This window comes from Pseudophryne corroboree, chromosome 2, assembly GCF_028390025.1.
Source record: "Pseudophryne corroboree isolate aPseCor3 chromosome 2, aPseCor3.hap2, whole genome shotgun sequence".
NCBI lineage: Eukaryota > Metazoa > Chordata > Amphibia > Anura > Myobatrachidae > Pseudophryne > Pseudophryne corroboree.
Window position 1 is genome coordinate 368,145,374 of NC_086445.1, and position 22,868 is coordinate 368,168,241.

Here is a 22,868-nt window from a genome sequence, read left to right on the forward strand (position 1 = left end):
CCATGGTGCCACTGGAGGCACAAAAGGGGGCTGGATGTGCAGCACTCCCTTTACAAACGTCTGGACTTCTGGAAGAGAAGCCAATTCCTTCTGAAAGAAAATCGAGAGGGCCGAAATCTGTACCTTAACAGAGCCTAATTTCAGGCCCATATCCACTCCTGTCTGTAGGAAGTGGAGAAGACGACCCAGATGAAAATCTTCCGTAGGTGCATTCTTGGTCTCACACCAAGACACATACTTTCGCCAGATACGGTGATAATGTTTTATCGTCACCTACTTCCTAGCCTTTATTAACGTAGGGATGACCTCTTCCGGAATACCCTTTTTCGCTAGGATTCGGCATTCAACCGCCATGCCGTCAAACGTAACCGCGGTAAGTCTTGAAATACACAGGGCCCCTGCTGCAACAGGTCTTCCCTCAGAGGAAGAGGCCAGGGATCACCTGTGAGCATCTCTTGTAGATCCGAGTACCAGGCCCTTCGAGGCCAGTCTGGGACAATGAGTATCGTCTGTACTCTTCTTCATCTTATGATCCTCAACACTTTTGTGATGAGAGGAAGAGGAGGAAACACGTAGACCGATTTGAACACCCACGGTGTTACCAGAGCGTCCACTGCTATTGCCTGAGGGTCTCGAGACCTGGCGCAGTACCTTTGAAGTTTTTTGTTGAGGCGTGACGCCATCATGTCTATTTGAGGAGTTCCCCAAAGACTTGTTACGTCTGCAAAGACTTCTTGATGAAGTCCCCACTCTCCTGGATGGAGATCGTGTCTGCTGAGGAAGTCTGCTTCCCAGTTGTCCACTCCCGGAATGAAGACAGCTGACAGAGCGCTTACATGATTTTCCACCCAGCAAAGAATATTTGTGGCTTCCGCCATCGCGACTCTGCTTTTTGTCCCGCCTTGGTGGTTCACATGAGCCACTGCTGTGACATTGTCTGATTGAATCAGAACCGGTAGGTTTCGAAGAAAACTCTCCGCTTGTCGAAGGCCGTTGTAAATGGCCCTGAGTTCCAACACATTGATGTGTAGACAGGACTCCTGGTCTGACCAAAGACCCTGAAAATGTTTTCCCTGTGTGACCGCTCCCCATCCTCGGAGGCTCGCGTCCGTGGTAACCAGGATCCAATCCTGAATTCCGAACCTGCGACCCTCCAGGAGGTGAGCACTTTGCAACCACCACAGGAGGGACACTCTGGTCCCTGGGTACAGAGTTATTTTCCGATGTCAGTTAGAGATGAGCGGGTTCGGTTCCTCGGAATCCGAACCCCCCCGAACTTCAGCCTTTTTACACGGGTCCGAGGCAGACTCGGATCTTCCCGCCTTGCTCGGCTAACCCGAGCGCGCCCGAACGTCATCATCCCGCTGTCGGATTCTCGCGAGGCTCGAATTCTATCGCGAGACTCGGATTCTATATAAGGAGCCGCGCGTCGCCGCCATTTTCACACGTGCATTGAGATTGATAGTGAGAGGACGTGGCTGGCGTCCTCTCCGTTTATAGTTACTGTTAGTAGTTAGTTGATCTGATTGCTGCTTAGCTTATTGTGGGGAGGATTGGGGACAGCTGTTAGGAGGAGTACAGTCAGTGCAGAGTTTTGCTAGTTTTTTTTAATCCGTTCTCTGCCTGAAAAAAACGCTCCATACCATATCTGTGCTCAGCCTCAGTGTGCTGCATGATATATCTATCTATGTATATCTGACTGTGCTGAGTGCTCACTGCTCACACAGCTGAATTGTGGGGGAGACTGGGGTGCAGTTATAGCAGGAGTACAGTGCACACTTTTGCTGCCAGTGTGACTGACCAGTGACCACCAGTATATTGTTTGCCTGAAAAAGTTAAACACTCCTGTGGTGTTTTTTTTTTTATTCTATAAACGCATTCTGCTGACAGTGTCCAGCAGGTCCGTCATTCATTATATTATATAAATATTTACCTGAAGTAGTGTTATATTTTTTTTGTTCATCTCTATCATCTTTATCATCTCTATATAAGCAGACGCAGTACGGTAGTCCACGGCTGTGGCTACCTCTGTGACGTCAGTGCTCGTCCATAATTGTATACCTACCTGTGGTGGGTTTTTTTTTTTCTATCTTCTTCATACTAGTAGTTTAGGAGTCTGCTGACAGTGTCCAGCAGGTCCGTCATTATATTATATATACCTGCAGTAGTGATATATATATATATTTTATATCATTATCATCTCTATACTAGCAGATGCAGTACGGTAGTCCACGGCTGTAGCTACCTCTGTGTCGTCAGTGCTCGTCCATAATTGTATACCTACCTGTGGTGGGGTTTTTTTTTCTATCTTCTTCATACTAGTAGTTTAGGAGTCTGCTGACAGTGTCCAGCAGGTCCGTCATTATATTATATATACCTGCAGTAGTGATATATATATATTTTTTATATCATTATCATCTCTATACTAGCAGACGCAGTATGGTAGTCCACGGCTGTAGCTACCTCTGTGCCGTCAGTGCTCGTCCATAATTGTATACCTACCTGTTGCGGTTTTTTTTTTTCTATCTTCTTCATACTAGTAGTTTAGGAGTCTGCTGACAGTGTCCAGCAGGTCCGTCATTATATTATATATACCTGCAGTAGTGATATATATATATTTTTTATATCATTATCATCTCTATACTAGCAGACGCAGTATGGTAGTCCACGGCTGTAGCTACCTCTGTGTCGTCAGTGCTCGTCCATAATTGTATACCTACCTGTGGTGGGTTTTTTTTTTCTATCTTCTTCATACTAGTAGTTTAGGAGTCTGCTGACAGTGTCCAGCAGGTCCGTCATTATATTATATATACCTGCAGTAGTGATATATATATATTTTTTATATCATTATCATCTCTATACTAGCAGACGCAGTATGGTAGTCCACGGCTGTAGCTACCTCTGTGTCGTCAGTGCTCGTCCATAATTGTATACCTACCTGTTGCGGGTTTTTTTTTTCTATCTTCTTCATACTAGTAGTTTAGGAGTCTGCTGACAGTGTCCAGCAGGTCCGTCATTATATTATATATACCTGCAGTAGTGATATATATATATTTTTTATATCATTATCATCTCTATACTAGCAGACGCAGTACGGTAGTCCACGGCTGTAGCTACCTCTGTGTCATCAGTGCTCGTCCATAATTGTATACCTACCTGTGGTGGGGTTTTTTTTTTCTATCTTCTTCATACTAGTAGTTTAGGAGTCTGCTGACAGTGTCCAGCAGGTCCGTCATTATATTATATATACCTGCAGTAGTGATATATATATATTTTTTATATCATTATCATCTCTATACTAGCAGACGCAGTACGGTAGTCCACGGCTGTAGCTACCTCTGTGTCGTCAGTGCTCGTCCATAATTGTATACCTACCTGTGGTGGGTTTTTTTTTCTATCTTCTTCATACTAGTAGTTTAGGAGTCTGCTGACAGTGTCCAGCAGGTCCGTCATTATATTATATATACCTGCAGTAGTGATATATATATATATTTTATATCATTATCATCTCTATACTAGCAGACGCAGTACGGTAGTCCACGGCTGTGGCTACCTCTGTGTCGTCAGTGCTCGTCCATAATTGTATACCTACCTGCGGTGGGTTTTTTTTTCTATCTTCTTCATACTAGTAGTTTAGGAGTCTGCTGACAGTGTCCAGCAGGTCCGTCATTATATTATATATACCTGCAGTAGTGATATATATATATTTTTTATATCATTATCATCTCTATACTAGCAGACGCAGTACGGTAGTCCACGGCTGTAGCTACCTCTGTGTCGTCAGTGCTCGTCCATAATTGTATACCTACCTGTGGTGGTTTTTTTTTTTCTATCTTCTTCATACTAGTAGTTTAGGAGTCTGCTGACAGTGTCCAGCAGGTCCGTCATTATATTATATATACCTGCAGAAGTGATATATATATATTTTTTATATCATTATCATCTCTATACTAGCAGACGCAGTACGGTAGTCCACGGCTGTGGCTACCTCTGTGTCGTCAGTGCTCGTCCATAATTGTATACCTACCTGTGGTGGTGTTTTTTTTTCTATCTTCTTCATACTAGTAGTTTAGGAGTCTGCTGACAGTGTCCAGCAGGTCCGTCATTATATTATATATACCTGCAGTAGTGATATATATATATTTTTTATATCATTATCATCTCTATACTAGCAGACGCAGTACGGTAGTCCACGGCTGTAGCTACCTCTGTGTCGTCAGTGCTCGTCCATAATTGTATACCTACCTGTGGTGGGGTTTTTTTTCTATCTTCTTCATACTAGTAGTTTAGGAGTCTGCTGACAGTGTCCAGCAGGTCCGTCATTATATTATATATACCTGCAGTAGTGATATATATATATATTTTATATCATTATCATCTCTATACTAGCAGACGCAGTACGGTAGTCCACGGCTGTGGCTACCTCTGTGTCGTCAGTGCTCGTCCATAATTGTATACCTACCTGCGGTGGGTTTTTTTTTCTATCTTCTTCATACTAGTAGTTTAGGAGTCTGCTGACAGTGTCCAGCAGGTCCGTCATTATATTATATATACCTGCAGTAGTGATATATATATATTTTTTATATCATTATCATCTCTATACTAGCAGACGCAGTACGGTAGTCCACGGCTGTAGCTACCTCTGTGTCGTCAGTGCTCGTCCATAATTGTATACCTACCTGTGGTGGTTTTTTTTTTCTATCTTCTTCATACTAGTAGTTTAGGAGTCTGCTGACAGTGTCCAGCAGGTCCGTCATTATATTATATATACCTGCAGTAGTGATATATATATATTTTTTATATCATTATCATCTCTATACTAGCAGACGCAGTACGGTAGTCCACGGCTGTGGCTACCTCTGTGTCGTCAGTGCTCGTCCATAATTGTATACCTACCTGTGGTGGTGTTTTTTTTTCTATCTTCTTCATACTAGTAGTTTAGGAGTCTGCTGACAGTGTCCAGCAGGTCCGTCATTATATTATATATACCTGCAGTAGTGAGATATATATATATTTTTTATATCATTATCATCTCTATACTAGCAGACGCAGTACGGTAGTCCACGGCTGTAGCTACCTCTGTGTCGTCAGTCACTCGTCATCCATAAGTATACTAGTATCCATCCATCTCCATTGTTTACCTGAGGTGCCTTTTAGTTGTACCTATTAAAATATGGAGAACAAAAATGTTGAGGTTCCAAAAATAGGGAAAGATCAAGATCCACTTCCACCTCGTGCTGAAGCTGCTGCCACTAGTCATGGCCGAGACGATGAAATTCCATCAACGTCGTCTGCCAAGGCCGATGCCCAATGTCATAGTACAGAGCATGTAAAATCCAAAACACAAAATATCAGTAAAAAAAGGACTCAAAAACCTAAAATAAAATCGTCGGAGGAGAAGCGTAAACTTGCCAATATGCCATTTACCACACGGAGTGGCAAGGAACGGCTGAGGCCCTGGCCTATGTTCATGGCTAGTGGTTCAGCTTCACATGAGGATGGAAGCACTCAGCCTCTCGCTAGAAAAATGAATAGACTTAAGCTGGCAAAAGCACAGCAAAGAACTGTGCGTTCTTCGAAATCACAAATCCACAAGGAGAGTCCAATTATGTCGGTTGCGATGCCTGACCTTCCCAACACTGGACGTGAAGAGCATGCGCCTTCCACCATTTGCACGCCCCCTGCAAGTGCTGGAAGGAGCACCCGCAGTCCAGTTCCTGATAGTCAGATTGAAGATGTCAGTGTTGAAGTACACCAGGATGAGGAGGATATGGGTGTTGCTGGCGCTGGGGAGGAAATTGACAAGGAGGATTCTGATGGTGAGGTGGTTTGTTTAAGTCAGGCACCCGGGGAGACACCTGTTGTCCGTGGGAGGAATATGGCCATTGACATGCCTGGTGAAAATACAAAAAAAATCAGCTCTTCGGTGTGGAAGTATTTCAACAGAAATGCGGACAACATTTGTCAAGCCGTGTGTTGCCTTTGTCAAGCTGTAATAAGTGGGGGTAAGGACGTTAACTACCTCGGAACATCCTCCCTTATACGTCACCTGCAGCACATTCATCATAAGTCAGTGACAAGTTCAAAAACTTTGGGCGACAGCGGAAGCAGTCCACTGACCAGTAAATCCCTTCCTCTTGTAACCAAGCTCACGCAAACCACCCCACCAACTCCCTCAGTGTCAATTTCCTCCTTCCCCAGGAATGCCAATAGTCCTGCAGGCCATGTCACTGGCAATTCTGACGAGTCCTCTCCTGCCTGGGATTCCTCCGATGCATCCTTGCGTGTAACGCCTACTGCTGCTGGCGCTGCTGTTGTTGCTGCTGGGAGTCGATGGTCATCCCAGAGGGGAAGTCGTAAGACCACTTTTACTACTTCCACCAAGCAATTGACTGTCCAACAGTCCTTTGCGAGGAAGATGAAATATCAAAGCAGTCATCCTGCTGCAAAGCGGATAACTGAGGCCTTGACATCCTGGGCGGTGAGAAACGTGGTTCCGGTATCCATCATTACTGCAGAGCCAACTATAGACTTGATTGAGGTACTGTGTCCACGGTACCAAATACCATCTAGGTTCCATTTCTCTAGGCAGGCGATACCGAAAATGTACACAGACCTCAGAAAAAGACTCACCAGTGTCCTAAAAAATGCAGTTGTACCCAATGTCCACTTAACCACGGACATGTGGACAAGTGGAGCAGGGCAGACTGAGGACTATATGACTGTGACAGCCCACTGGGTAGATGTATTGACTCCCGCCGCAAGAACAGCAGCGGCGGCACCAGTAGCAGCATCTCGCAAATGCCTACTCTTTCCTAGGCAGGCTACGCTTTGTATCACCGCTTTCCAGAATACGCACACAGCTAAAAACCTCTTACGGCAACTGAGGAAGATCATCGCAGAATGGCTTACCCCAATTGGACTCTCCTGTGGATTTGTGGCATCGGACAACGCCAGCAATATTGTGTGTGCATTAAATATGGGCAAATTCCAGCACGTCCCATGTTTTGCACATACCTTGAATTTGGTGGTGCAGAATTATATAAAAAACGAGAGGGGCGTGCAAGAGATGCTGTCGGTGGCCAGAAGAATTGCGGGACACTTTCGGCGTACAGGCACCACGTACAGAAGACTGGAGCAACACCAAAAATGCCTGAACCTGCCCTGCCATCATCTGAAGCAAGAAGTCGTAACGAGGTGGAATTCAACCCTCTATATGCTTCAGAGGTTGGAGGAGCAGCAAAAGGCCATTCAAGCCTATACAACTGACCACGATATAGGAGGTGGAATGCACCTGTCTCAAGCGCAGTGGAGAATGATTTCAACGTTGTGCAAGGTTCTGCAACCTTTTGAACTTGCCACACGTGAAGTCAGTTCAGACACTGCCAGCCTGAGTCAGGTCATTCCCCTCATCAGGCTTTTGCAGAAGAAGCTGGAGACATTGAAGGAGGAGCTAACACTGAGCGATTCTGCTAGGCATGTGGGACTTGTGGATGGAGCCCTTAATTCGCTTAACAAGGATTCACGGGTGGTCAATCTGTTGAAATCAGAGCACTACATTTTGGCCACCGTGCTCGATCCTAGATTTAAAACCTACGTTGTATCTCTCTTTCCGGCAGACACAAGTCTGCAGGGGTTCAAAGAACTGCTGGTGAGAAAATTGTCAAGTCAAGCGGAACGCGACCTGTCAACATCTCCTCCTTCACATTCTCCCGCAACTGGGGGTGCGAGGAAAAGGCTCAGAATTCCGAGCCCACCCGCTGGCGGTGATGCAGGGCAGTCTGGAGCGACTGCTGATGCTGACATCTGGTCCGGACTGAAGGACCTGACAACGATTACGGACATGTCGTCTACTGTCACTGCATATGATGCTCTCACCATTGAAAGAATGGTGGAGGATTATATGAGTGACCGCATCCAAGTAGGCACGTCAGACAGTCCGTACGTATACTGGCAGGAAAAAGAGGCAATTTGGAGGCCCTTGCACAAACTGGCTTTATTCTACCTAAGTTGCCCTCCCACAAGTGTGTACTCCGAAAGAGTGTTTAGTGCCGCCGCTCACGTTGTCAGCAATCGGCGTACGAGGTTACTTCCAGAAAATGTGGAGAAGATGATGTTCATTAAAATGAATTATAATCAATTCCTCCATGGAGACATTCACCAGCAGCAATTGCCTCCACAAAGTACACAGGGAGCTGTGATGGTGGATTCCAGTGGGGACGAATTGATAATCTGTGAGGAGGGGGATGTACACGGTGATGGATCGGAGGATGATGATGAGGTGGACATCTTGCCTCTGTAGAGCCAGTTTGTGCAAGGAGAGATTAATTGCTTCTTTTTTGGTGGGGGTCCAAACCAACTCGTCATTTCAGTCACAGTCGTGTGGCAGACCCTGTCACTGAAATGATGGGTTGGTTAAAGTGTGCATGTCCTGTTTATACAACATAAGGGTGGGTGGGAGGGCCCAAGGACAATTCCATCTTGCACCTCTTTTTTCTTTCATTTTTCTTTGCGTCATGTGCTGTTTGGGGAGTGTTTTTTGGAAGGGCCATCCTGCGTGACACTGCAGTGCCACTCCTAGATGGGCCAGGTGTTTGTGTCGGCCACTAGGGTCACTTATCTTAGTCACACAGCTACCTCATTGCGCCTCTTTTTTTCTTCTTTGCGTCATGTGCTGTTTGGGGAGTATTTTTTGGAAGGGCCATCCGGCCTGACACTGCAGTGCCACTCCTAGATGGGCCAGGTGTTTGTGTCGGCCACTAGGGTCGCTTAGCTTACTCACACAGCTACCTCATTGCGCCTCTTTTTTTCTTTGCGTCATGTGCTGTTTGGGGAGTGTTTTTTGGAAGGGCCATCCTGCGTGACACTGCAGTGCCACTCCTAGATGGGCCAGGTGTTTGTGTCGGCCACTAGGGTCGCTGAGCTTAGTCACACAGCTACCTCATTACGCCTCTTTTTTTCTTTGCGTCATGTGCTGTTTGGGGAGTGTTTTTTGGAAGGGCCATCCTGCGTGACACTGCAGTGCCACTCCTAAATGGGCCAGGTGTTTGTGTCGGCCACTTGGGTCGCTGAGCTTAGTCATCCAGCGACCTCTGTGCAAATTTTAGGACTAAAAATAATATTGTGAGGTGTGAGGTGTTCAGAATAGACTGAAAATGAGTGGAAATTATGGTTATTGAGGTTAATAATACTTTGGGATCAAAATGACCCCCAAATTCTATGATTTAAGCTGTTTTTTAGGGTTTTTTGAAAAAAACACCCGAATCCAAAACACACCCGAATCCGACAAAAAAAATTCGGTGAGGTTTTGCCAAAACGCGTTCGAACCCAAAACACGGCCACGGACCGAACCCAAAACCAAAACACAAAACCCGAAAAATTTCCGGTGCACATCTCTAATGTAAGTGCAGATGGGACCCGGACCACTTGTCCAGAAGGTTCCATTGAAAAGTCCTTGCTTGGAACCTGCCGAAGGGAATGGTCTCGTAGGCCACCACCATTTTCCCCAGAACTCGAGTGCACTGATACCCTTTTCGGTTTTAGCAGGTCTCTGACCATGTTCTGTATGTCTTGGGTTTTCTCTATTGGGAGGAAGACCTTCATTTGTTCCGTATCCAGTATCATACCTAGGAACGGTAGTCGAGTTGTCGGAATCAACTGTGACTTCGGTAGATTTAGAATCCAACCGTGTTGCTGGAGCACTCTCAACGAGAGCGCCACACTGTTCAACAATTTCTCCCTTGATCTCGCTTTTATCAGGAGATCGTCCAAGAATGGGATAATTGTGACTCCATGCTTGCGCAGGACCACCATCATTTCCGCCATTACCTTGGTGAAAATCCTCGGGGCCGTGGAGAGTCCAAACGGCAACGTCTGAAATTGGTAATGACAATCCTGTACAGCGAATCTCAGGTATTCCTGATGGGGGGCATATATGGGGACATGAAAGTATTCATCCTTTATGTCCAGAGACACCATAAACTCCCCCTCCTCCATGTTGGCTATTATCGCTCTGAGAGATTCCATTTTGAATTTGAATCTTCTTATGTACAGGTTTAGGGATTAAAGATTCAAAATAGGTCTGACTGAACCGTCCGGTTTCGGGACCACAAATAGGGTTGAATAGTAACCTCTTCCCTGCTGGTGCAGGGGAACCTTGATTATCACTTGCTGTATACACAGCGTTTGAATTGCAGCTAACACTACATCCCTTTCCGATGTGAAAGCTGGTAGGGCCGATTTGAAAAATCGGCGCGGGGGCACCTCCTCGAATTCCAATTTGTAACCCAGGGAAACTATTTCCAACACCCAGGGATTCAGGTCCGAACTGACCCAGGCCTGACTGAAAAGTCGAAGACGTGCCCCCACTGGTGCGGACTACCTCAGGGGAGCCCCAGCGTCATGCTGTGGGTTTTGGAGCAGCCGGGGAGTACTTTGGTTCCTGGGCACCTGCCGAAGCAGGTGCTCTCTTGCCTCTGCCCTTACCTCTGGCGAGGAAAGAGGATCCCCGACCTCTTTTGGACTTGTGCGACCGAAAGGACTGCATCTGATAGGGTGTAACTTTCTTTTGCTGTTGGGGAATATATGGTAAAAAATTTGATTTACCTGCTGTGGCTGTGGAAACCAGGTCCGTCAGCCCATCCCCAAACAATACATCACCCTTGTAGGGTAGTACTTCCATATGTTTCTTGGAATCCGCATCACCCGTCCATTGGCGAGTCCATAAGGATCTTCTCGCTGAGACAGACATGGCATTGGCCCTAGAAGCTAGCAATCCAATGTCCCTTTGAGCATCCCTCATAAATAAGACTGCGTCTTTAATATGGGCTAGAGTTAGGAATATAGTATCCTTATCCATATTATCAAATTGATCTGTCAGCTCATCTGTCCAAGCTGCAATTGCGCTACACACCCATGCCGTCGCAATTGTCGGTCTTAGCACAGCACCCATATGAGAATAAATACACTTTAAGGTAGTTTCTTGCCTGCGATCTGCAGGGTCCTTAAGGGCTGCTGTGTCAGGAGACGGTAGCGCCACTTTCTTGGACAAGCGTGTCAGGGCTTTGTCCACAGTGGGGGGTGATTCCCAAATCTCTCTGTCCTGTTTAGGGAAAGGGTATGCCATATAAATTCTTTTGGGGATCTGCGGTCTCTTATCCGGAGTCTCCCAAGCTTTTCCAAAGAATTCATTTAATTCATGAGATGTGGGAAAGTTAATAATCTGTTTCTTTTCCTTAAACATGTGTACCCTTGTGTCGGGGACCGAGGGTTCATCCACAATATGCAACACATCCCTTATTGCCACAATCATACACTGAATGGTTTTAGTCACCCTAGGGTGCAATTTTACTTCGTGATAGTCGACACTGGAATCAGAATCCGTGTCGGTAGTAGTGTCTTGTGTTAAGGGACTCTTTTGAGACCCCGACGGGTCCTGTGAGTTGGTCCAATCTGAGGATTGACCCCCTGATGTCCCCCCTAAATCATAAAGAATAAATAATGAAAAACTCCTGGCGCCAACCAAATACCTACACAGTTGCCGCAGCTTTCAATTAGGGAATACTCAGCCCATAAATCAGAATAAAAAATAAATAAATAATAGAAAGCGCTGGTAACCGTGTAAAAAAGGCTTTATTTTTATTTGATATATGCTATTTATTCTTTTCTAAAAGGATTTATATCTCATACATATATAAAATCTTAACATACAATATGCAATATTCATAAGCCATATATTCCAATTTTTATTTCATTTATCCTAGTTCAGAAATGCATTAATTTAGCAGATTTAATTATACTAGCATTTTCAGCTGAGCCTGGATAAATGACATTAACTTGCTACAATTTGGTCTTTACTAACTATTCACAGCTAAAACAGACACTATTTAACCACTTTAAAAAGGTAAAATGTGTCCTCAATATATTTGGCAGAGAGACTGTCCACAGCTGTGTAATTAAAACACCTTATCATGAAGCGTTGTTGTTTGGCCACTGTGAGTTCTAATCCATTGCCGGCAATTAATTAAAGCTTGTATTCAGATCAGTCCTTTTTATATACAGACAAACTTCTTAGTAGTCGCTTAGATTAAAGCTCGCAGTGTAGTAGACTGCGCTCCAATGTGGTTATTAAAACATGGCCATGTTTGGTGATTTAAAAGTTGGATATTACCATATCTGTCCTGGGAACCCTGGTCCGTACACTCCCGGCCCTGGTAGCGAAATTCCTTTTAACGGGTCCTTATCTGGAGGTCTGAAGTAGGTTCCACAGCCAAGGATATAGGATTATGTATTATCCCTTGGTATCCTCTGATTGTAATAAAACGCGTTTCTCCGCCTGTTTCCAGTAATCGGCGGTTTCCTCAGTCAGTGTGAGTGACTGGCCATGTTTTAATAACCACATTGGAGCGCAGTCTACTACACTGCGAGCTTTAATCTAAGCGACTACTAAGAAGTTTGTCTGTATATAAAAAGGACTGATCTGAATACAAGCTTTAATTAATTGCCGGCAATGGATTAGAACTCACAGTGGCCAAACAACAACGCTTAATGATAAGGTGTTTTAATTACACAGCTGTGGACAGTCTCTTTGACAAATATATTGAGGACACATTTTACCTTTTTAAAGTGGTTAAATAGTGTCTGTTTTAGCTGTGAATAGTTAGTAAAGACCAAATTGTAACAAGTTAATGTCATTTATCCAGGCTCAGCTGAAAATGCTAGTATAATTAAATCTGCTAAATTAATGCATTTCTGAACTAGGATAAATTAAATAAAAATTGGAATATATGGCTTATGAATATTGCATATTGTATGTTAAGATTTTATATATGTATGAGATATAAATCCTTTTAGAAAAGAATAAATAGAATATATCAAATAAAAAATAAAGCCTTTTTTACACGGTTACCAGCGCTTTCTATTATTTATTTATTTCCCCCCCCCCCTAAATCAGCCTTATCAAGCCTTTTATGTAAAGATGCCACACTTGCATTCAACATATGCCACATGTCCATCCAATCTGGAGTCGGCACAACCGACGGGGACCCACCACTCATTTGCTCCACCTCCTCCTTGGAGAAGCCTTCTGCCTCAGACATGTCGACACACACGTACCGACACCCCACACACACAGGGATTAACCTATAAGGGGACAAAACCCCAACCAGGTCCTAAGGAGAGACAGAGAAAGAGTATGCCAGCACACACCAGCGCTTAAAACACTGGAAAAAATATGTCCAGATAGCGCTTTTTTATATATAACATGCCAATTCCCACTCACTGCGTCGCTAATGTGCCCCCCTCCTCTTTTTTCCAGCCTGTGAGTTCAGCAGTGGAGAGACCAGGGAGCCAGCGTTTTCCTCATGCAGCTTCTGTGGAGAAAATGGCGCTGGTTAGTGCTGAGGATCAAGCCCCGCCCACCCGACGGCGGGCTTCGGTCCCAGTGATTTTTCCATAAAATGGCGGGGGATCATAGATTTACTGCCTCCGCAGTCTAATCCAACTGTATTTGTGCCAAAATGTGAGGTTTATTGCTGCCCAGGGCGCCCCCCCCCCATGCGCCCTGCACCCTTCAGTGCTGCTCTGTGTGTGTGTGACTGGGAGCAATGGCGCGCAGCTTACCGCTGCGCGCCTTACCTCATGAAGATCTGATGTCTTCTGCCGCCTAAGATGTCTTCTGCCTTCTCTATCCGGCTTCTATCTTCGGCATCTGTGAGGAGGACAGCGGCGCGGCTCTGGGACGAACCCCAGGTGAGACCTGTGTTCCGACTCCCTCTGGAGCTAATGGTGTCCAGTAGCCTTAGAAGCAGTGCCCAACTTGACAAGCCAGCTCTGCTTCTCTCTCCTCGGTCCCACGATGCAGGGAGCCTGTTGCCAACAGGACTCCCTGAAAATAAAAAACCTAACAAAATTATTTTTCCACAGAAAACTCTGGAGAGCTCTCTGCAGTGCACCCATTCTCCTCTGGGCACAAGATCTAACTGAGGTCTGGAGGAGGGGCATAGAGGGAGGAGCCAGTGCACACCCATAGTCAAAGTTCTTTTTTAGGTGCCCTTTCTCCTGCGGAGCCTGTCTATACCCCATGGTCCTTACGGAGTCCCCAGCATCCTCTAGGACGTAAGAGAAATATATATATATACACACACACACCAGTATTCATTATATACATTTCTCTCACTGCATTTGGAGGTTTTGACACATGTATGGAGGACATATTGCCATTGCTTCAAACAGGCTCAAAAATAATTTCATCTTTTGGATCAGATTATGATACATGGGGCCTAATTCAGATATGATCGCTCGCTAGGGGTTTTTTGTACTGCTGCGAGCAGATAGTCGCAGCCCATAGGGGAGTGTATTTTTGCTTTGCAAGTGTGCAAACGCATGTGCAGCCAAGCGGTACAAAAAAGTTCTGTGCAGTTTCTGAGTTGCCCAGAACGTACTCCGCCGCTGCGATCACTTCAGCCTGTCCTGGCCTGAAATTGACGTCAGACACCCGCCTTGCAAACGCATGGACACGCCTGCATTTCCCCAACCACTCCCAGAAAACGGTCAGTTGCCACCCACAAACGCCTTCTTCCTGTCAATCTCCTTGCGATCGGCTGTGCGAATGAATTCTTCATACAATCCATCACACAGCAACGCTCCGCTTTGTACCCATGCGATGCTTCTGCTCATTGCAGTGCATATGCATGCGCAGTTCTGACCTGATGCGATTTTCCATTTTCTATTTGACTTTACCCCTGAAGAAGTTTATCTTGGACGAAAGGCATAGGGTTTTCATGCTTTGTTCATACATCAAGTGGAAGGATCCTGCCTTTTGAGCTCACACCAGAAAAAGGTGCTGGCAGGAATTAGTATTACCTCATTTGCTTGTGGTTCTGGATATTTTGTCACCTATATATTGCTTTAAGCAAGTCTTTTATTAATTGCATAGTTTTTATACAAAAATAAAAACTTTGCCATTGTATTATTATTTTTGTTGATTTTGGGGAAAGGGTCAGAGCTGGATTAAGGGGTGGGAGCCCAGGGGGTCAGTACACCGGGCCCCCCTGCCGAAGCTGCTCTACCCTGCTCTGATACAGGCAGCAATCTCCAGCCTCCGCCACCAGCAGCAGCTCTCCTGGCAGCAGCGGAGGCTGGAGATTGCTTCCTGTATCAGTCCCTGACCCGTGCTGCCTGTGAGGAGGGAGCCACACACACAGCCGCGAGCAAGACATTATACACCTGCTGAGTGCGGAATCCTCCCTCCCCGGCAGCTGGAAGTCTTTCTCCTCCCCGCTGCGTGAGCCTTAATGTTTTTTTCAATGCCTGTTGTCCTACGGCCGGCATTCAGAGCCCCGCCCCCTTGTGGCCGTATGCCGCAATTTGCGGGGCGGAGCTAATATGAGAATTCTTATCTGGCTCCCAGCAATATGTCCTGCGGCATGCTTACAGGCTTCAGTGAGTGTAAGTGTGCACACAGTTTGTGTTATATGTGTGTGTGTGTGTGTGTGTGTGTGTGTGTGTGTGTGTGTGTTTGTGTGTATATGTATTTGTGTATGTGTTCTATTCGTGTATATGTATTGTAAACGTCGGTTTACATACAGGACTAAAAAGCATATACCTTAAACACACTTGATACACTTTAAATATTGAGACGCTGCTGCCGCAGTAATTAACCTTTCACCTTTATATTATTGTAACCCATACCAGGAGTTATGTATGTATGGTTGTATTTGTACATATATGAATAGCCATTACAGGAATTGATATTTATGTATATTATATATAGTATTTGCAGTAGTCAGCAGCACTCCATACTAGGCAGTAGAAATTAGTAAAGCCGGTGCCCTCCGTATAACATCCCCAGCAAGGATGTCTCCAAACATAGCACACAGTCGGCGGCACTTACAGCTCCCTCAGCGGGGAATAAAACAAGACGAAGTCACGGAGAGCGTCAACGTTTCAATGTTGTGAATAAAATATATGTCCTGATGAAAATGTTTTATTCACAACATTGAAACGTTGACGCTCTCCGTGACTTCGTCTTGTTTTATTCCCCGCTGAGGGAGCTGTGAGTGCCGCCGACTGTGTGCTATATTATATATATATATATATATATATATATATATATATATATATAGTCTATATATAAAGCTATGGGGCCCAGAGACTGGAAGCTTCTAGAGCTCCGCGTGCTGTGCTACAGGGGGATGACTCGAGGACAGAGAAACGGCTGTGGAGAGCAGCACGAGAGAGGAGTAAAAAGAGGGGTGCGTAGTAAAGAAAAAACGAAATGGTCGGAGACAGGAGACAGAGAGGGACGTATCGAGTCCTGACAGGTGACTCACCGAGAGAAGGGTGTTGGCGGACCCGTCGCTGAACGTGCTGCCCGGGACCCGATAGAAAGAAGCTGATCACCAGGTAGTCGGAGGGATCCTATACGGTGGCTGCAGCCGCTCGTCATTTAGACAAGGCAGCATCCTACAAAGCGGCAGGGGGAAGTCCCGATCCCTGAGTGCGGAGCATCATCCCTGGGTTGTCAAGACGGGGGAGCGGCCTGATGCCTGGTGGGAGGAGCTAGCGGCTGAGGAGACCGTGGAATAGACGGCAGGAGAATAACAGTGTGGAAGAAGGGGGAGCAACCTGACTTTCAACGGGAGCGGTAATCTATTCCTTTCCCTACAAGTGCCATGGGGGAGTGTCAAACCCAGGGCAGAGCGAAGTCAGGTACCCCCTCAGTTATATAAACCTGCAATTAGAAGTTATACAGTTAAGGATCCTTTGTACTATTCCCACCCATATTCTGGCTACCAGCTAACCACAGTATCAGAGTAGTAAGAAGGAGTGGGGTCAGTTACTTATGAGACTGTATCTGTGACCATTCTATTGCATCTCATATATAAAGAATTCAGAGAGATGAAGCATAATCCCTCATTTCTCAAGGGAAAGCAATGTGACTGCTACTTAATCTATGAAGAGTGATTTACTGTTATTATAATAAAGCCTTATTGACTGTTTAACCTCCATATTGGGGGCTTTGTGAAGTACTGACCCGTTCATAGAAAACGGTAATTGCCCCGTATCAATAGTAGCGTCAGTCAGAATTGAACATTTATACCATGCTGAAGAGACAATCTCGTTAGGTTTCAGCAACAGAATCCGGATTACTTTGTCCTTGTCGTAATAAACGATTTATTGGACCCTGATTGAGGAAAATCTGCTCCCCCCTAGACCTAGAAACATAAGGTAGAGAGGGAGGAAGATTGCACATTACAAATCCCCTCTTTATTAAAACCGGTAGAGTTTCCTAGAAGAACAATCTCTACAGCAGACGGCATTGGTAATGGACATCCATGTCAATTAACTGAATACTACAGTGATCACTTATAATAGTATAATTGAGTAAACTGCGCAGAAGGTAAAAGGTAATGCTGTAACTTTTTAAACCCCGGGTCCATAGTCACATAGACTGTGGTTGGTAATTTTTCTGTATTGCATGCATTTAGGGATGTAACTTAGGATTTATATAGAAGTGTTAAGGTTGACGGAGCATTAAATATATTCATTGAGCCCATTTGGATAGAGATCAACTATATATATATATATATATATATATACTAAAATAAAGATACTTACCTGTTATAGCTGGTACTGAGTATTCGATCATTCTTGGTGGGAGAGTACTGGAAAATACGGAGAGAAGCAGAGGACAGCCCAGGATCAATAAGGTGAGGTGTTTATACCAACTGTAATTCTAATTCTTATCCAAAATATAACAGAACATATAATCATCAACACCCATTATTCTATTATAGTACGGCTTTCCCAAGCAAGCCCGGTTGTGTATGCTTGGGTGGAGGCATGCCAATAGGGAAGTAGGGTTACATTATTCCCAAACCTTACGTACACAAGGTCGCACAGTGTACGCACTCTGCGTATGTACGCCGAAAGGGCGTAGTGACTACACAGTTTGCGTACACAGACCTATTCGCTGTTATCACAATGCAGCAGCACTCCGAGTGGCTGTAAATACACTTTAAACCTTAGCAAGGAAATGGAACACGACACCAACTGTAATTCAAAACTAGGTTGGGGTCTAACCCACCAACGGTTCTTTACTTGCAGGGGGTAACAATATAAACAATACAATACAATAGAATAATGGCTACAGTCAATGGTACATACTTGTTTCATTTCGCCTGCGCTTCCCAGTCTTGTCCTCAGTCATCAGGGTAGATGACCTTTAAAGTCTGTGTGTGACCAGGCATGCAGCTGGCTCTTTTATACAATCTTCCAAAACTTAATACAATGGATACTGTAATCTCTTTGTCCATTGGACACAGGGGTGGTCATTTACAGTACAGGAGAGGTCATAGGTTGGTTTGAATAGGTGGGCGATGTCTGTTCCAGATGCACTTGTGGGTGGTCTCCTCTGGGTTCCCGCCTCATACCAAATGTACAGTAAATACAGTTTATATTTATATTCTGATCCTGCGCATAACTATTCGCAGGAGCGTGCAATCTTCTGCAAACCAACACCGGAATATTTTCCTTAATATACCCTACAGCTGGATACCAAACACCACCTTATAACCTTGTTCTGTCCTCTCCTATCCTGTAAAGGTGAATCCCTTTGTTCTTATACCATTTAAACTGTTGTAACTTGCTGGTGCGGTGCAGGGAGACTATGTGTACATTGTGCACTATTTGGATTAAATATGTAATGTGTTTTGATGGCTTTTCCATGCGTTCACAAACTCTACCATAAATACTCATACCACGCGCTAATGCGCAGGACCGCGGGAGCAACCATACGCAAATTGCGAATATGCGCACGCACGGCAGAACAAGTACACGCACGGAGGCCATCTGTGTGTAGTTTGTACGTGATGTGTGTACTGCAATATTTTTCAACTTCGACAGTCCACCCTTTTGCAGTCACCAATAACTGCCACTACCTAATCAATAAACAGAAAAATATATATACAATATATATACAGAAGCTTGGATGACCGGGGGAGAGTTGTAGGTAGGAAATGTATGACCTAGTGGGATAGTAAAAAGCATGTATGTATGAATCCATGTCTGAGGGGCATGTATCATCGTGCCGTATATGTTCTAAATAAGCTTCGAGGTATTGCGAAGTATACATTAAATCCTTCTCAGCCCGTATTAAGGGTCTGTTAATGGGCCAACAACACTACCGAGCTCTTTTCGGCTTCTTATTCCAACAAATGGGGTGCACATTTAGTTGATGATACATGGAGGGGGAACATATGTGAGTGCTAGTATATGTGGATATCACCTGTTGACTATGTGTGCCATTAGCTGGAGGTTGCAGAGATGAAGATAAGACACATATATAAAAATACATGCACATAAACATTTTTGGGTAGGGCTGACGTCTTTTCTGGTTGGATGTATCTGGGCAGAGGGGGAGTCAAAGAAAAACGGGTGAAAGAAACAGGCCATGAAATTCATTTGCAATCCTTATCATAACGCTGTCTCTATGGATGGATCATAAATTAAATCTGCTGCTGTAACAGCGCCCTCGCTCCTTAGACTCATCAAATTTGTGCTGTGCTTGCGCCGCGTTAGAATTTGAACACACCTAAATATCAAACCAATAATTATGATGACTCCCAGGATACAAAGGAGAAACTTCCCCACACTCATAATGACATTTTGTGCCCACTCTCCTAACCCTGAGAACCATTTGCGTGGGTTCAACCATGAGACCCAGCCGGTCAGTTCATTACTCACAGTCGCTAAGGTAAGGTTTTGCTTCCTCCTGAACTCCCACTTCAACTGCAATGATCTTTGTTGGGTCGTCAGTGCTGTTCGTAATATATATACAGCACTTCACACCATATTGAGTTGCCAGAGTAACACAGTACCCACCTGTCACGGCTGTGACGTAATTAAGGACCATCCTGTGCTGGATCAGTTCCTTCTTGTAGGCTTGTAACTCCCTTCCCGTATACCTGAAGGTGTCATCATACATCTCAGTGATGTTATCTATCAAGTTCGCTAGCGCATGGATATACCTATAATTTTTAGTTCCTCTGGCAGTACAGGTGATGTCTAATGCAGAAGGAACTGAATCCCGGTGGATTCGTGGATCAAATCAGAGGCTGCGTGCTCTGCCCTATATGTGTTCATAGTGAGTATGAGTATAAGGAGCCTGAGCACTGTGGTGAACGTCTTTCATTTTATCATGGGTTATGGTCATGACCTTCGGTAGTACTCTCCCAATATAACAAAATCCCTCTGAGCTCGGGGCAAGCCACTTGTATGCTTTCCTCCCACATATGAAATAGGCATCATCTGGGAGAACATAGGGACAAAATGTAACATCACCACATTTCAAACTTTCCAAGTAAAGAAACCAATCCCTAGTTCTCCCATCTGCTCAGTACAAGTATCGGGCTTGATGATATGAGCACAATACCCTGACAATACTTTTCCAACCCACATGGTCTTGCTTCCACGGGTATACCTATACCGAAAATACCTCCCACTGTTGGCTATTTGGCGTACAAGTTCAGAGTCTATGGGTGTCCTATCAGCTCAACTTCCCAATTTCCCGGTTTTCGGTAATTGGAAATATTAAAACACAATAATGACCTGTTTACATGATACTGGTGAAGCTTCAAACTAGGGGGCCTAGAGATATTGAATTTCTTGTCCACCGGTCTCCCACCCCGCAATTCGAGTACCTCATCTATTGCTAAAGGGTATGGTACTAATCCTGGCTTACTCTGACCTTGAGGTACTTGTGAGCACACCCAGCATTCTGTCTGGTTTAAGACCTTACCCACTAGTGAGTGATAATCACTCAACGGATGGTGGTCCATGTCGATATTAAGGTTGGACTGACATCTCTGGATGCACCCATCCTCTACTATATTCTCACAATTCCTACAAATACAATATTCATCAGACAATAACCCTTCACAGTGCCTCCGAGCTCCAGACTACCAGAGTGCTTACTAATACCAGCCTTTACTAGAGTGATGTGTTGCTCCTGAGGTCCTACAAATTCGCACTCGCCATCAGAACCCATTCCAGACCCCTGCTCGATCTCTCTGGGATCCTCACCAAAGCAAATTGTCCTGATCAAAAACAGAATTACTAGTAGAACCCGAAACGCAGTCTCTTGTGATAGATCCATTTCGTTAGGGGAAAGAAGGAAAATAAGAAGGAGAAAAGAAAGGAAAATGCAGGGGGAGGTGAAAAAAGAAAATGGTGCGACAGCCGTCCTAGATCTTATTGCTCTCCTTGCTCAGATGCCTTTCAACAGTCCTGCCTCTCAACTTTCCCGGAACAAACACTGTAGTGATACGAAGTTCTCTTTGCCTTGCTCTTTGAACACACAGTTCACTTTGAACACACAGTTACCAAACTACTTTGTCACGAGTTCTCTCCGGGTCAGCGACCTTCTTGCAGTGGGACGGGTGGACCCAAGTCTCTCTTTCGGCGACCTTTAATGCTGTCGTGCTGGTTAACAAGACTTGATATGGTCCTTCCCACCTGTCTATGAGGCAACCTGAGCGTAAGAAATTTCTAATCATCACATAATCCCCAGGCTCAATGTCATGACAATTACTGTTCGGTAGGTCAGGAATCACCAGCTTTAGATTTCTTTGTTGATTTCTCAGCTGCTGGCTCATCCCAACCAAATATTTCACAGTCACTTCATTATTACATTTCAAATCATCCTGGGTGTCTATCATTACATGAGGTTGTCGACCAAAAAGAATTTCAAAGGGTGATAAGTTAAGTGGAGACTTGGGAGTGGTTCTGATGCTGTACAACACTAGTGACAAAGCTTCTGGCCACAACAATCCAGTTTCAGCCATTACTCTGCTCAGCTTTTTCCCATCAGTTTGCACATGACCTGAAAGACTTCACCTGTTAAATGGGTACCCCTATCACTTTCACTTACTCTAGGGATACCATATTTACACACAAAATCCTGCACAATTTTCTTTGCAGTAAACGTAGCAGTATTTGTGGCAGCAGGGAACGCTTCTACCCTGTTGTAAAATACATCAATACAAACTAACACATATTTCAAATTCCTACAAAGTGGTAACTATATGAAATCAATTTGTATTACCTGAAAAGGTCCGTCTGTAGGAGGGATATGGGATGGCTCTGTTGGTATTGTCTTTCCAATATTCTTCCTCAAGCAAGTAAAACATGTCATTGCTCTCTTACCTGCATGAGAATAGAATCCTGGCGCACACAAGTAGGCTCTCATCAGCCTGCACATACCCTCTTTGCCTAGATGAGTCAGACCGTGTGCCACCTCAGCTAGACTTGGAAGGTATGCTCTGGGGGCTACTGGCTTACCGTGTCCACCTGTCCACAGTCCTGAGGACTCCTGGCCATACCCCTTTGTCCTCCAGACTGCCTTTTCCTGTAGGGAACACAAATTTTGCTTTTTAATTTACTATCGTGTGTTATCAGTTGTGTGAAGTAAACCGTCTCTGGATGAGAGAAGAGGGGGGAAAATAGTGAATTAAAAAAAAGAAAATGTCAGGTTTGGCATTCACCAACAGGCTGTCACACCATCTTGCATATCGGTGTCTGTACACAGTCTCCCTTCACCAGTATTCTCATTCTCCACCCTTTGTGCATGACCAGACACACTGCATTAATACTGGTGTCATTATGCTGGTGAGATATACTGGATTTGGGCAGAACTCTGAAGGACTGAGTAGGCATGTGGCGTTTGAGTCCTAATCGGGTCCAAGTGTTGTACCCTCCTGTCGGTGAACGTAAGAGATGAGGAGGAAACTTTGAGGAAAAATCACATAGAGGTTAGTAACAGGTAAGTTTATAGAGGCAAAGAGGATTTTATAAAATTTGACAACTGG

The 22,868-nt window shown here is 44.8% G+C and overlaps 2 long non-coding RNA genes across 2 annotated transcripts in view; one reads left to right on the plus strand and one right to left on the minus strand.

The window, feature by feature from the left end:
- The window catches only part of LOC135050811 (uncharacterized), a 79,420-nt gene extending 62,751 nt beyond the window's left edge, over positions 1-16,669 (minus strand). Inside the window, exon 1 of the long non-coding RNA XR_010241839.1 lies at positions 16,332-16,669. This is a non-coding gene — a long non-coding RNA (uncharacterized LOC135050811). The remainder of the gene's footprint in view (positions 1-16,331) is intronic.
- The window catches only part of LOC135050813 (uncharacterized), a 104,724-nt gene continuing 98,082 nt past the window's right edge, over positions 16,227-22,868 (plus strand). The window contains exons 1-2 of the long non-coding RNA XR_010241840.1: positions 16,227-16,710; positions 17,629-17,711. This is a non-coding gene — a long non-coding RNA (uncharacterized LOC135050813). The remainder of the gene's footprint in view (positions 16,711-17,628; positions 17,712-22,868) is intronic.